Source organism: Lampetra fluviatilis, chromosome 15, assembly GCF_964198595.1.
Source record: "Lampetra fluviatilis chromosome 15, kcLamFluv1.1, whole genome shotgun sequence".
Taxonomy (NCBI): Eukaryota; Metazoa; Chordata; class Hyperoartia; order Petromyzontiformes; family Petromyzontidae; genus Lampetra; species Lampetra fluviatilis.
This window is the reverse complement of record NC_136289.1, coordinates 4,589,355-4,604,341: the sequence shown is the minus strand read 5'-3', so window position 1 is coordinate 4,604,341 and position 14,987 is coordinate 4,589,355. Positions and strand designations below refer to the sequence as shown.

Below are 14,987 nucleotides of genomic sequence, written 5' to 3'. Positions count from 1 at the left end.
ACGTTTTAAAATATATTATTGAGGCATTATTTGGTTAACCTCCTCGTGAATGTGCAGGGTGATCTGTCTTCACAAAGCCCACTAATACTCTCCTCTGCACAATAAATAAGGAGCCATCAATGTCAGAATATTCAATCATCTGTTGAGAAAGGGAGTTAGAGGCTCATTAGAAATTCGTTGGGGTGTCTGTAAATGGATCGATGCTATGTTGTTGACTGATGGAAATATACATATTTAGCTGGGCATTGTGGGTGCATACCTAATGTAGCGACGTCGTCGCATGTCTCGAGCCTTGAGGTGTAATACACCCAACAAGGCACCTGAGTGAGACAGAAGAGCAAGTAGGATGTTCGCCTGTCTCTGTTGGTCTTTAAGTGTTGTTCCTTAATAAATTGGGATTTTTCAATTCCCTCCGCCAAGCCATCACTCTCGGCACGGAAATAATTAGTGATTATTCATGTGATTTGCTTATGGGGTGGAGTGGTTGTGCAATAGTTGGCAATGCACTATGAACTCAGCAACCCCGAGTTTCATTGCTGGCCACAGCTAACATCAGTGGCAAGTAATATTTGAACCAATCCTGCCCCCGACCTCTCTCCCCACCCCCCACGTCTCCACCTGCACTGTCCGGCATGGTGCAGCATAGTCAATAGACTCCATAGACAGAAACAGCATAGGGAGACCTTCATCCGGCAGTGAACTAACAATAGATTGAAACATACATCTTCATTATAATTAATTTGCTTGCTAATTTTTTATACATTTTAACTCATCCACATGATGCATGAAAATAACGATTTCCATCTTGCTCTATTTAAGACTGGAAGCAGGTGGATTGCTTAATTATTCCGGCAAATCGCCCAATAATGCTGGATGTAATCACTACCAAAACATCATACTCAAATTGTAAATGTTGTGTATTTACTCTCCAACACATAGGTGGACTGAAGTAGTAACAAATTGGCACGTTTGGTTTACGTGAAACACCTTCCTGGCTGTGTTGGGTGGTGGAGGGTTATGACACATTTATACTTACGTGATCTAACCCAAAAACCTTTATTATGAACGATTTCCTATAAGATGACATGATACATTTTATTTTTGCAATCATCCAGATGTACAGATATCCTGCAGCAGCATAAAGTAATTTTGAAAATGGCATGGCTTGTAACTAAATTATCCTCACACATATTCTTTGTGCAATATCCATCGTTATGAATGCAGTTTGTTTAATTTTGACAAGCACAGTTATTGAGAATGCTATAATCAAAATGAAGTAGTTACTGTGGCTAATGTCACTGATTCTACCACATCTCATCTCCACTTTCTTCCTTTTGCTATATCACGCAAATTATGCACAGTTGATACCTATAGTATCCCAGCATCTAACTTGAGGTTCTTCCTGACCTGTGGGTGGCCACTCCAATGCACACATGCACTACCTGGCCCCATGTGCATGTATGCTTAACTTCCGAGTTAATCTAAGGTGCGGGGGAAGGACAACAAACTAAAAACACAAAATAAATGAGTTTCCAATTTAGATTGAAAAGTGTATCAAGGATCACCACCCTAAATTCTTGACTACTGTGACGCTGCTTACACATCAGCTACTAATGAATCACTCAACAGACCAAACCCGCTTCATCATTGTGTTCTTCGATTTGCACTTGATGTATCATACAGAACCGGCTGTTGTGACCTCTACTTGAAATCCAATCTCACATCACTTGATGTAACAAGAAATTTACATTGGGCTCTGTTCATCCAGGAAACATATTTGCAAATGTGTGCCATACTTAGCTCATTTATGAACACCATTTGGCTTTACCTGGTAAATATCTAAATATGGCTTTTTTGTGATTTCCTTAACCTTGCTTTGCACTCCTATCGTGTTTTTGTATTGTTTGTTATTGTAACTTTCTGACCCTGTCCCTGACTGGAGATCTGTGAGAAAGATATTTGTAGCTCATCGGATTCCTCCAAGATTCTGAAAATGTTGATTCAATATTTAGCACCAGTGGGGTTGTTCGGGGGCACCTGTGGCGCCCCTCATAACAATTTACGGCCTTCGGCCAGGAAAGTCACGAAAAAAATTGCACATGAACGACGCATTCACGCAAGCACCCGATGCTCCGTTTTGAAGTTTTCAAATTAAACATCTTTGAATTGTATTGTTTTGAATTCGATTATTTAATTTCTTCATTAAAAGCTTATATCATTTTACATCTGGAAGACTTCATTGAAAACGACATTTCGTGTGAATTTTTTCTCGTTGTTAAGTAGATGGCCTTGCTGGACGTTCTGTTCGATGCGGACTTTCACCTGTTTGGGATTGCGGGATCGAGATAAGGCGACATAGAGCTGGCCGTGCGAGAAGACCGCCGTCTGCAGATCGATTCCAACGTAATCGAACGTCTATCTGTCGCCTCCGTCGTTCATGCAGGGGGCACGTCGGTTTGCAGCGCCCCCTGCATGAAAACGACGGAAAGTGCAGCGTTCATCACAGATAGATAAAGTTGCGCGCTTATATAAGAGGATGTGTATAGGGGGTGAGAACTACACCGGAATGCATGGTAGACAAAAGCAGACCACATCCATTACTCGCGCTGTTTCCATTTAACATTGTTTTACAGCCATGGTTAGCAATGACTGTGTCGTGTCCCCCTGCGTTTCTTTTGCCCCCCGTTTTAACAAGATAGCCCCCACCCAATGCAAAAGCGTCTTATTCCAGATTACATTCATAGTACTTTCCTGCTATATTCTCATAGCTGTCAAACCATATGGTTTACCCGCATTATTGTATAGGGAAATTGAGTTTGCAGGTACATAGGGCGTACAGCCGTTTCAATACGGGCAACAAAACATTGCCTAGTTGTTTGTGTTTCTCCGTTGTAATGGGTTTTTGTAGGATGAACGTTGAGATTTATAAGGGCACGAGGTGACTAATGAGGTCTGACTTGGTCTGTAATAAGGTAGGCACAGATAAAGAGTTGACAGGTATGTATTCTATTCTGAACTTCCAAGTTTATTCTACCTATCTTGCCACTAAATCACTGGCATTCTCTGTATACACGTGCATTCAAAGGCCACAGTCTGTTGTTTTATCTGTTTTTTTCTTAATTCGGCTCTCTGACCCATACACTGTCACATACATTTTGAATCATCTTTGCAATGTTTGTTTTTATCCAAGAAATATATTATTTTAAAGATTAGCCACAGCGGCGGGGAAGGGGGGGCAATCTTTATCCCCTACTTAAGAATGTTTACATCCTGGTCTCTTGTGTTTGGTTAGCATCACAAATGTTAAGACAACCAACTGTGTCAACCTGAGCTCTGACCTGAAATTGAGGTGAAAACATTCAACTGAAATATATCTTTTTTTAAATTAAAACTGGATAACCACAAACACTTGTTATAAAAATTATTATTCTGCTGTTGGTATGCTTCCCGTAGAGTTCGTTTGTACTCGTGCTCATAGTGGGCGTGAGTGGCTGATGAAAATTCCACATTCCTATAGCAAGCTTTAGTCTGTCCAAAGGACAAACGAAGATTGAAACCTTTATAAGCTGAAAATGTACATTTATAATTCACATGGATAAAAAAAATAAACTACCAGGACACCTATTAAGAAAATATTTACATGGAAAATAAAGAAAATACAGAATGTGCAAAACAAACAATTGTAGATGTAGTCTGTTATATGTATTCCACGGACCATCATTCTTGCCAGGATATCCACCTCTGAAGCAATGCATTCTTGTTTACAATCAGTCATTCAATCTGTGAAGTTAAGGTTTATCGCAATGGTAAAATGAATCTTTCACAACAGACAAAACTCTTTCTAGAATAGCACAAGACAACGTAATTATCATGAAACTAAGTTTAGCAGCAGTGTTTAAAGCTGGAAACACACTGGCATTTACAACTGTGGAACAAAATCATCGGGCAGCTCACGGCACGTAGCTTTCCTGCGGCTCTTCAAGTCATTTGGTTTTCGCGTGTTTAATAAAACACGTAGGCTCTCTGCCAAGTCTAGAAGGCTTTCTGGCAGTCTTGGGGGGGGGGGCGACTTCAGTACAACCCATGTTTAGCCTGTAACATTACTTTCTCAATGTTTATACTGAAAACAGACAAGCTCATAATTCATATAATAATGAGGTAGTGACATGACCTGGCATTCGCCGCTATGTTACTACTATCGTGCATTAGCCATAGAATACTATGCATCGTCTCCTGCAAGGTGGACGTTAAAGATCTCGTGATGCCATTCGAAATGAGTGGGCCATTGTGTGCCCGTGTCACGGTCCAAATTTTCCTAATTCTAAAAAGTTACCCAATCGGGATCACACACAGAAGCATTGCCTCCCACTGTAAAACTACTGCAGACGATGTCAGTGAGACTGAGATCCGTTTTTTAAGGCCGCCTTATACAGTACATCTACATTATTATGATTATGAAATGTAGCGCCTTAGTGATTAGCCTCGCACTATAAGAACGATAAAACACGTACTAAATGTACTACATTATTCACTATTATTATATAAAACGTGTAAACGTTTTTTTCTGTGTTACTTTAAACCACACAGCCACCTGCACATCATCTGAGTTGCCATCAGTTAAAGTTTCAAACTTATAACAAAATTGTGGATATTTGTAGAAAATATGGGTGACGCCAAATATCGATGAAATCACCTCCAGTGCGACAAGATCTGGTACACCGGGTGCCTAACCATCTAGACCAGCACCTGGGAGGTGGTGTTGAGTGAGGGGCTGAAGAGATAAATGTAGCCTATATCTCTTTAAAGATTGAAGAAAAAGCTAAACATCATGTACCTCAGACAATCTGGGAACGCCAGACGCATTAGTTTGTGTCCACTTTATTATCAGCGGTCAATATCACTACATAAGGAGTCGCGTAAGGGTCACCATCAACATCATCGTATGTGTGTTGAACTGCTCTCGCACCGTAGGTAGCCAGCCGTGCTAATGGGAGGTGCGGGACGAGTATCATCGTCGCCACCTCACGAGGTATCATTTGTCCAAGGCCTATAAACTAGTCTCTTGCCAATAGAATGTAGAATGTGCACCACTGCCTCATTCGAACACTGGTTTAATATACATAATAACATCTTCATTTTTTACCATTGGTGGAAGTGAATTTATTTTTAGTTTTTTTTTCAGGTTCTCCTCATCAACTTGACATCAGTGATGGATTTTGTCCCTGTTACATTTAATTATTGTCCTCGGCCATTGTCAATCCACTGCTGGATGAAAGCTTCCCCAAATCGCCACGATCTCTCACAGTTCTGAAATGTAATAATCCACCTTGCTCATTTCATCTCACCATCTCACTAGTAAGCTCCATTATTATTTCTGGACAATTGGACATCATCAATTCCAACAATGCATCCTACTCAAGCCAATTATTTGTCTTGAATTATGGTCAATAAACTGTGCATGTTCTGCAATCCATGAATACAATACATCTGAGCTATTGTTACTATTCTTTGTGTATGTATGCATTGACTTCAGCTGAACACACAGAGGTCCATTCAATCTGAGCTGAACAAATCGCTCTGGGAATATACAGTAGTCATTTCCTCGAGTGACAACACCACTGAGAACAGATTGTTTTAAAATAATGTAGCTATTAAAATGTCATTTTATTCCTCGGGTGACGTTAGCGCAAACACCACCTGATGTAAAATGCAGCTGAGTGCGCCCATATCACCAACACGCCAACGCTTTCACAATCAAGCAGTCGAGACTGTCCGACAATTTTAAAGGTTTGAGTTCAAACGCTGGTCGACTCGGTCACCATCGTCTCTCCGCGTTGAAATAACAAAAACATTTAATCCCACGTTGTGGGACGTCAATGGCGGTGGTTCCCTGGAGAGACGTGCACCAAATTGGATTACGTTGGCAGAGCCCCCTAATGGGACATGACGGCTGGCACCGTCGCTCCGATGTAGCCAACCGTACTAAAATGGGAGGTGCCTATGTCTGCTTCTGATGAATTGTTATTTCATGCAATTTTTCAGGCACTCTTTTCCAAGGGTGAAATTATTTGCGCACAATTGGTCTCTCGTATGGCCAAATAAGGACGACTCTTAGAGATTCAGTTGTGAGCGATTTAGCTATTCTATTGTTTTGTCTGACAGTGAACTTCACATACATACAACCACTGCCTTAAGATTTATTTTTGGGGCAGTGCAAAGTTCTACGGCTCATGGTTTTGTGTACGTAGCCGCGGTTGCACACAGGGGAGTCTTATTTTCCACGTGCGCACTGGACATCCGCATCTTCATACAAGTTGGTCGCTGGGGATATGCGACGGTATGAAAAACCAAGTCCTTGACATGTTCTGGATGAATTTCGGTGTTATGTAATCTTCTGGGGGAATAGCAACATTTTAATGGAAAAGTGTGAGGCGAACTTGGTGTCTGCTGTTTTGCAGGGACAGCCAAACTGACGTCTTGTGTCAGAGGTGACAGGTTTGCTAATTATACTGGCTCCAGTCACTGGCTTCAGGCCTCCATAAGAAATAAGCGCCGTCCTCTGCTCATTCAGACTCGGAGACACTTGTAGTGGAACTCACCCAAAATACAAGTGGTGTATCTACCAGCTATTTTTTTTGTTTCATTTTTTATTACTTTCTTGAAACAAATGTTAAACGCTAAAAATAATTGGTAAAATATTTTAAGCTTTGGTCTATTCTGTATTCTGCTCTAGCTCTCACCCCTATTTAAACTAAACTTTTTTTTATTAACCGGATAAGGCTCACTGAGCTTTATATCTCTTTTTCAGAAGCGACTTGGCCCCAAATGCTCAACGAAGTGGCTTATCAAGTGGAAATGTATAGCAACCAAACACTCTAAACGCATGTTTATAAATGTGGAGTGGAAAAAAACGGAGGACCCAGAGAAAGATCCACATGACTAAAGGGAGAGAGACACGCAAACTCCAAATATGCAGTGTCAGGGTCGGGATCAAATCCAGAACCTCTGGCATACCAGGCGAGGTAGCTGACATTGCTTAATTGCACTAATTATCAGAGGTGGGACAAAGTCATTGTTATGCAAGTCCAAGTCGAGTCGCAAGTCATCAAATTCATGACTCGAGTCTGACTCGAGTCCAAGTCACATGACTCGAGTCCACATCTCATAGGTGGGACAAAGTCATTGTTATGCAAGTCCAAGTCGAGTCGCAAGTCATCAAATTCATGACTCGAGTCTGACTCGAGTCCAAGTCACATGACTCGAGTCCACACCTCTGCTAATTATTGCACTCTGTCCAGCATCCCTCCACTTTTGCATACAGATTACATATCCAATAAAACTTCAAAGAAGGGGGGCTGACCCTTCAACGGGGGTGGGAGGCTTGACCCCTCCAGCCCCACCAATGCTGTGGGGCTATGTAAATTATTTATTTTGCCAATGAGTTGAGTAAGCGCAAGTACATTGAGTCTTGAACAGAATTCTGGAATATAAGTAATTTATTACCGTGATAAAGGGGGCATATCAGCGCTGTTCTGTATCTCTTTTAATGTGCGGATTACTGATTTTAGGTCAGCTATAAAGAAGAGTGCTGCATTAATCAAGGCCGGGGGTAATAAAAGCACGAATGCGTGTCTCAGCCGTAGGGAAATAAGGATGTTGGCACAGGCAGGAGGTGTCACGGACATGGTGAAAAATGGTATAGCAGAGCTGAGAAACGTGCGGCATTTGTACTCCTGCATGTCTTGAGTGCCCGTGTGCATACCCAAGCATTGCCGTGCTTGTGTGGGTCCACGTGTCTCTGTCATTACCTCAGTTATGGGCAATGCTGTTGTATTGGTGAGCGCATTGAGCTACAATCCTAGCAATCCGGGTTCAGAAACAATTATTAGCTTTCCTTACCATCAACAAATGACATTTTATTACCACTGCTTGAAGTCGCGCAAGCTATTTTGGACGCCCGCACTAAACCTTCGGCAATGAAAATTCCACCCTGATGATGATGCTTGGAAAGCTAATTGGAAGAAAAAAAGGGGGGGAAACCCTATTATTATATTTTAGTACTGGCAAAGGAGGTCTAATGATGTAAATGCTCACCCCGAGCCCTCATTACTTTGATAGTGCATTGTCTTTGAGCTGTACGCCTTTTGGCGTCCTCTGGTCGAGCACCAATTGGGTCGAGGCTCAAAAGAAAGCGATCCCTTGGTGTGGACCAATCAGTTTCAAGGACGATGCATATATTATCAGTGTGTTTTTGTTTGCATTTTGACTGCAAGTATGTGGTTAATGCAGACATGAATCCTTGTAAAAAAAGGTTTAAGTTTTGTTGCCAGAAAAAAGGGGGAAAACCCTATTATTATATTTTGGTACTGGCAAAGGAGGTCTAATGATGTAGATGCTCACCCCGAGCCCTCATTACTTTGATAGTGAATTGTCTTTGAGCTATACGCCTTTTAGCGTCCTCTGGTCGAGCACGAATTGGGTCGAGGCTCAAAAGAAAGCCGTCCCTTGGTGTGGACCAATCAGTTTCAAGGACAATGCATATATTATCATAGTGTGTTTTTTGTTCGCATTTTGACTGCAAGTATTGTGGTTAATGCAGACATGAATCCTTGTAAAAAGGTTTCAGTTTTGTTGCCAGAAAAAAGGGGAAGAAAACCCTATTATTAAGTTAATTGGAGTTCACAAGAAGTTGCAAATGAACACCTCGTGAAAGAAGTGATGCAGAAGATCCCTGACTTTGAACTTCCATGGAGCTTATGGACCACAATCCTCAACCGCATCCGCACGAACCATGGCAGATGTGGTTACTCAATGCACAAGTGGAAAATGTAAAACTCTTCAGTGTGCGACTGTGGCAGAGGTCGCAAACTGGTTTTGATTCCTTACCCGTACCCGTACCCGGCCGCACCAGGGTCGCAAACGGGTACCCGTACCCGGCTGGGTACGGGTACGGGTATCGGGTAGGGTACGGGTATCGGGTAGGGTACGGGTATCGGGTACCCGGTTGCGACCTCTGGACTGTGGTCATCCAGAACGGACTGTTGAACCTGTAACGACTCAATGCCCGATTCACAAATACAAAGGAGGCAACATCATAATGATTCACTCTGCTACTCTTGATGCAATTAGCTGGCTCAACCACCTAAATGTGAAATTATCGTTGTTGCTCTGGATCAACATCAGCCATACGAAAAAATAAGATTTTTTCAATACATGCTTAGTGGTACGCTCATCTGCATTATTTGACAGTGATGTGCAATGGGCTAGATTTATGAATAATAACAGCTTGTAACATTGGTCTTCTTTTGAATAAAAAATATACCCGAAAACTTGCTATACAAACAGTGAGCATTTTATAATTTTTGACAACATTACCAGTCTTGATTTGTTTCTCTTGTCCTTCATTAAAAATTGACAAGAAGTTTTTTTTTCTACATTTAAAAGCAATATATTACTTTCTATATTTCATGAGCATGCACAGAGCAGCACTTAAGAGACAGCGAGGAACACAAGGATCAGGGAACAAATAAAAAAAATCGGAGACGTAACATTATTGATGGTGTAATTAAGTGGGTTCGATCTATGCACATCACTGGAAATAGTGACAGCAGGCAGTGGCATTCGAAGTAGGGAATATGCCCACGAGGACAACAAACTTGAACGTGGAGCATTGAGAACAGTTCATTTGTGTTGGTGATATTTATTGTAGCATTATGGGACCATTAGACACGGTGATGCCATGGGGAGGCCTTCATTCAGCAGTAGATAATCCACTGATCTTGAAGATGGTAGATTAATGAGCAAGAGGACAATTTTAGGCATTACTAAACGTTCAGTATCAAAAATTTTAATTAACATATAAACACTTTAAGGCAGGCGTGATGCATTTTCATAATGATGGCAATATAATGTAGTATAATTTCCTACATTTGAGTAATTGCAGACATTATAGGCATAATGAATCTTAAAGCACCTGCATTTTACAAAAACATGGTAAACATTTAAATTACAAGTTTCCATTAATACCATAACAGCAAGAGGGCATTAGTTATAATATTCTGACAAAACAATGTTTATGGCAGCTGATCAGACTTCTTCTTTATGAATTATCGCTTATAATGTTTATTTCCAGACAATTATCTAACCTAAATTTTTGAATATGGAATAGGTCTATAAAAATACTGTCCTAACACTTTAGTTATATATATTTTGGCCATCAGTGATAGTTTAATACTTTTATATACAAATATGTACCACACACGTGTGTAAAATAAATCAATTATTAGCCACGGTAGCGAGATGTTAACTCCTGGCCTGGTATGCAGGAGGTCGTGGGTTTGATCCCGACCCTGACGCCTGCTGCTGTATATTTGGAGTTTGCGTGTCTCTCTTCCCGTAGTCACGTGGATTTTTCTCCGAGTTCTCCTCCACATTTAGAAACATGCGCTTAAAGCATTTGGCTGCCGGCTATACATTTCTATGTGATAAGCCACTTCGTTGAGCTATCATTTGTGGCCAGGTCGCTTCTGAAAAAGAGACGCATAGCTTAGTCGGCCTTCCCTGGTTAAATAAAAAATAATTTAGTTTAGCTTGACATAAATAAATATTTTCAGCCATTCTCAATAATTTAATCGATTAAAGCCTCCTCATGCCATTCCATTCATGGGGGCTATTGACATACTTCACCATACTGATAAACAACTAGAAGATGGAACATCATTATAGAGGGATGCATCAAATTAAGGTTGCAATGGGTAAGGAACCTGTACGGGATGGAGGAGGGTAGGTGACTGAGATAGACACTTGTGTGGCACCCAAAGGTTGGCGATCAAAGAAAGACTGAGAGCCAGAGGGTGTGATGCCATAAGAGGATTCGGAGATCTGATATAGACTGTGCAACTCTGGCATTGTCCATCAAAAGGAAGGAAAGAATAAAACATTGTATGTATGTTGAACTTATTTCACACCGTACCTATCCTACCGTGATAATTGGAGGTGTGGGGGAAGCACAACAATCTCAACACAAAAAAACGGTTGTAAACAAATTCTTTTTCAACCTAGATGATTTAAAAGTGCATAGCTCCAGTGGCTTCCTAATATCGGAAGAGCTTTCCAGACGACCACAGAAGCGCATCTGAAAGCACGTGATGCAGTGACCATCTTTGTTTGATGGCCAGCCAATTACCACTGTAAGGATGACCGGAGTTCATTGTGAGAGTGTATGCTCCTTAACGAAATCAGCAAGGTTTTGTGGTTCATATCTGGCAAGCACTTTTTAAGGTGTGGTGGCATAATCGGAATCGCCCATGATCACCTCTGGATATTGTATATCTCAAAATGAGAAAGATGCATACACATTCTGCTGAATTTCAGAATTACAGCCTTCCAAATCGCTTTACGTGCTATTTTACAGCCTTCCCAATTAAATTGGCATGCACAGCAGATGTGAAATGTTATGGATATAGGGGACATGCATTTGCGATGCTGGGTGAGGTTTTTGTGCATTCCACTGTGAGCCAGAAGCTATGAAATCTAAACTCGGAGCACTTTAACATCAGAGAAGGAAAGAGCATGTCTTTCTTTTGGGGAAATAATTCTCAACATTTATTGGAATATCTGAAAGTAAAACTTAATGCCCTGGCACATTTATGAGACAGACCTTTAGGCAACAACACGAGGGTCAGATTTAAGGCTGTTGATCTGCTTCAAGTAAGGATGGATCGGGAGCATTTTTTCTAGAATGACGCATGATACTTTTATGGAAATATATAGTCGAAAACACATTTTGTGTGCTTTCTGAACAATCTTTGGTACACCACGCTGCTGCTGCATGGCCAACCTGTCATTTTTACTTAAAACACAAAATAAATTAAATAAATAAATAGCGGCACTTTGGTTTTTACATACCTGACTGAAAAATGAAATGTGCTGGCTATGCAAGCAAATGGATACAGTTGAAGGTTGCACGCTATAGGGGGTTATGCGTTTTGTTAAAGCCAACAAGTAGTTGCAATTTAGGAAGATGTGTGAGCATTGCTGCTCATAATCAGCAAGTGTCTTCATTATGGGCTGTGACAAGTATTGGAATCCGAATCTTTATTTAGACTGTAGGAGGAATCTAATGAGCTATATAGCTTTTTTCACAGATGTCCAGTATGGGCGGATTAACAAATATACCCTATGACGACTACTCTATTTCGCATATTTTTTTGACGATTAATTTTTTTAAAAGCCCTCCATTGGCCATACCAGTGAAATGTCCATCTGGTACAGATACTATGGGAGCAGATTGGTGCCCATGTGCACCGTTGAGGCATATCTATTTTGTTAGTTAATCGTGTTCGTGTATGCTGCTAATTGCTACCCAATCTTTGAAGGAGTTGGAGACCCTGTGGCTCTACCAGGAGCTCACCGCAAACAGGCTGACCTTCACCACCAGCTCAACCAAAACAAAACATTTGCCTAGGCACTCCATGTCACTGAACACTCCATCCACCCTTATCTACTTTAATAATTGGGGTTGGTAGTTGAGAGGTGGGAGGAGTTCCCATACTTGGCCAGGCCCTGATTTGGCAGCAGTTGGTCTCACTCTGAGTCAGTCAAGCGGCGTTATCTTCTCACGAGCTCGGAGCTACTGTAATTGTCAGTTTTTGGCATTTACACATGTGTAGTGAGTTCAATTGAGTCGCAGATGTACTCTTGGAGGCAACACATTTATTTAACACCAACACATGGGGTAACTGCCCCTTAACAGAATAACAACCCATGGTGGTGACTATCAGGCTAACTATACTAATTACAACATAACTAGCTACGACGGACCGGACTACAGCTCGTGGCCAGGTCCATGTGTTGGAGACTCGGTAGAACATAGAACGTAGACGAAGGTTTCTTCAGGATGAACAACAACGCCGGTCCCTCTGGGGGACCCGGCTTATATTCTCTGTGGCGTGGCTGGCTCCACCCTTGGCCATGACCACCTTCCAGAATCCTCGAGCAGGATCTGGACCCCGACCACGTGACCACCCCTAGCCCCCACTTGGGGCGCCTTTGTAGACTTAACCGGTCACGTGTTCGCTCGGGTCAACCAGAGTGCCATGGCCTCTAATAACCTTATTCCTACAGCCGGCACATCCACACCCTATCCTGTAGGGCTGGTACTGCACGCCGAGCGTGGTGCCATCCAGCACTATCAATCAGCGCTGACTGAGCCCCTCTAGGGCCGGTACTACACCCACACCATAGTGGTATCCGCGATGTCAATACACTGCACGCCATGCCTCCCTAGGACCGGCACTACACAGTAGCATCCCGCGATGTCACTACACATATATGTGTGTATTATGCTCCTCGTTTCATTATTCCAGCAAGATTAACTTTGTGATCGTTTAACAGTGGATGTCCTATGAATAGACTGCCGTCACTATAGGAATGTGATATTCTATCACTGGCTCGGGGCCAACATTTAGAAGTGAGCACTGCCAAAATGCTTGCTTGAGCATGGAAACACTTTGGCTTTATAGATTTGATTATGCGTCTGTGTATATATATGTTGGGAGTGGAAGTGTAACGATTCGCGTGCTGTGCTACGAACCCGGCGACCTGAGTTCGATTCCCGCTCATGACCAACACCAGTGATGATTATCTAAATGGGTCCTGATCCTCCCCTAGGTCGACTCAGCTTCAATTGACTACCTGATGTGGTGCGTAACAATTGCCACTAGGGAGACAAAGGCGGCCATGCGTGGCGAAAGGCCACCCATCCCCTCGTGTGCCATTCCAGCCTTCATAGGTGCTCGCTAACAGCACTTGCTCCTACAGTCTGGTAAGGCTATACGCTATCAATCAGTGCTGACCGAGCCTCTCTAGGGCCGGTATTACACCCACACCAAAGTGGTATCCGGCTTATATCCTCTGTGTCGGGGCTGGCTCCGCCCTTAGCCACAACCACCTTCTCGAGCCCTCGAGCAAGATCTTGACCCCGACACGTGACCACCCCCTAGCCCCCACCTGGGACCCCTGTGTAGATTTTACCGGTTATGTGTTCTCTAGGGTCAACCAGAGTGCCATGGCCTATATTAACCCCATTCCTGTGTCCGGCACCCTGACACCCCATCCTGTAGAGGTCAGCACTGCAAGCAGAGCGTGGTGCCATCCAGCACTGTCAGTCAGTGCTCACCGAGCCCCTCTAGGGCCGGTATTGCACCCACATATACATGGTGCCCACATGTCAATACATCGCACGCCGTGCCTCCCTAGGACCGGCACTACACAGTGACATCCACGATGTCACTGCATCACCCCCCCCCCCCCCTCGTAGCACTCAGCCATCCAGGCTGTCAACTCCCCTTTTAAAACACACAACATCAATAAAGTGAATAAAAACCTCAATGTGTGCCTTAACAATAATCATTAACAAATAAATACCCCAGCCCACCTATACAATAAATACACTATCTACAATTGTACAGTAACGGATGGAGAAAAGAGTGAAAGTACAGAACAGAGAGAAGAAAACCAAAATGCAATAAAACGCGATGCTTGGAACCCCCTCCATCACCATTATCTCCCACCCTCACCGTGTAACAACACCCACAAGCACAATAAAGGCTAGGTTCAGCCAATAACCGATATGGCCTGCCAAGTGCGACAACCAACTGATGGTGTGGGAGTGTGTGTGTATGGGGATCACAAAAACCGAAGAGTCTTTGATCGAGTCCATGTGGCCAAGCCCCCAGGGGAGGTGGGCTCGCTCTCCCTGGAGGTCCCGGGGAGAATATGCAAATGTTCCTTCGAACCCGGCTCCTCACAAAGAGCAGTAGGCCGGGTAGACGGGCTCTCCTCTCCCGAATCCAGTGGAGACGGCGCAGGCGGCGGCTCCGGGGACGTTAGATGCGCAGCATCTGAGGACCGGATCCCATGACTCCGCTGAGGACCATCCTCAGCGGGTAAGCACCTCAGCTCGCCGGACACATCTGACACTCGGC

At 43.0% G+C, this 14,987-nt stretch overlaps 1 protein-coding gene across 1 annotated transcript in view; it reads left to right on the top strand.

The window, feature by feature from the left end:
- LOC144936111 (relaxin receptor 1-like) overlaps window positions 1-14,987 on the top strand; it is a 336,972-nt gene that overhangs the window by 201,692 nt on the left and 120,293 nt on the right. The window lies entirely within an intron of this gene.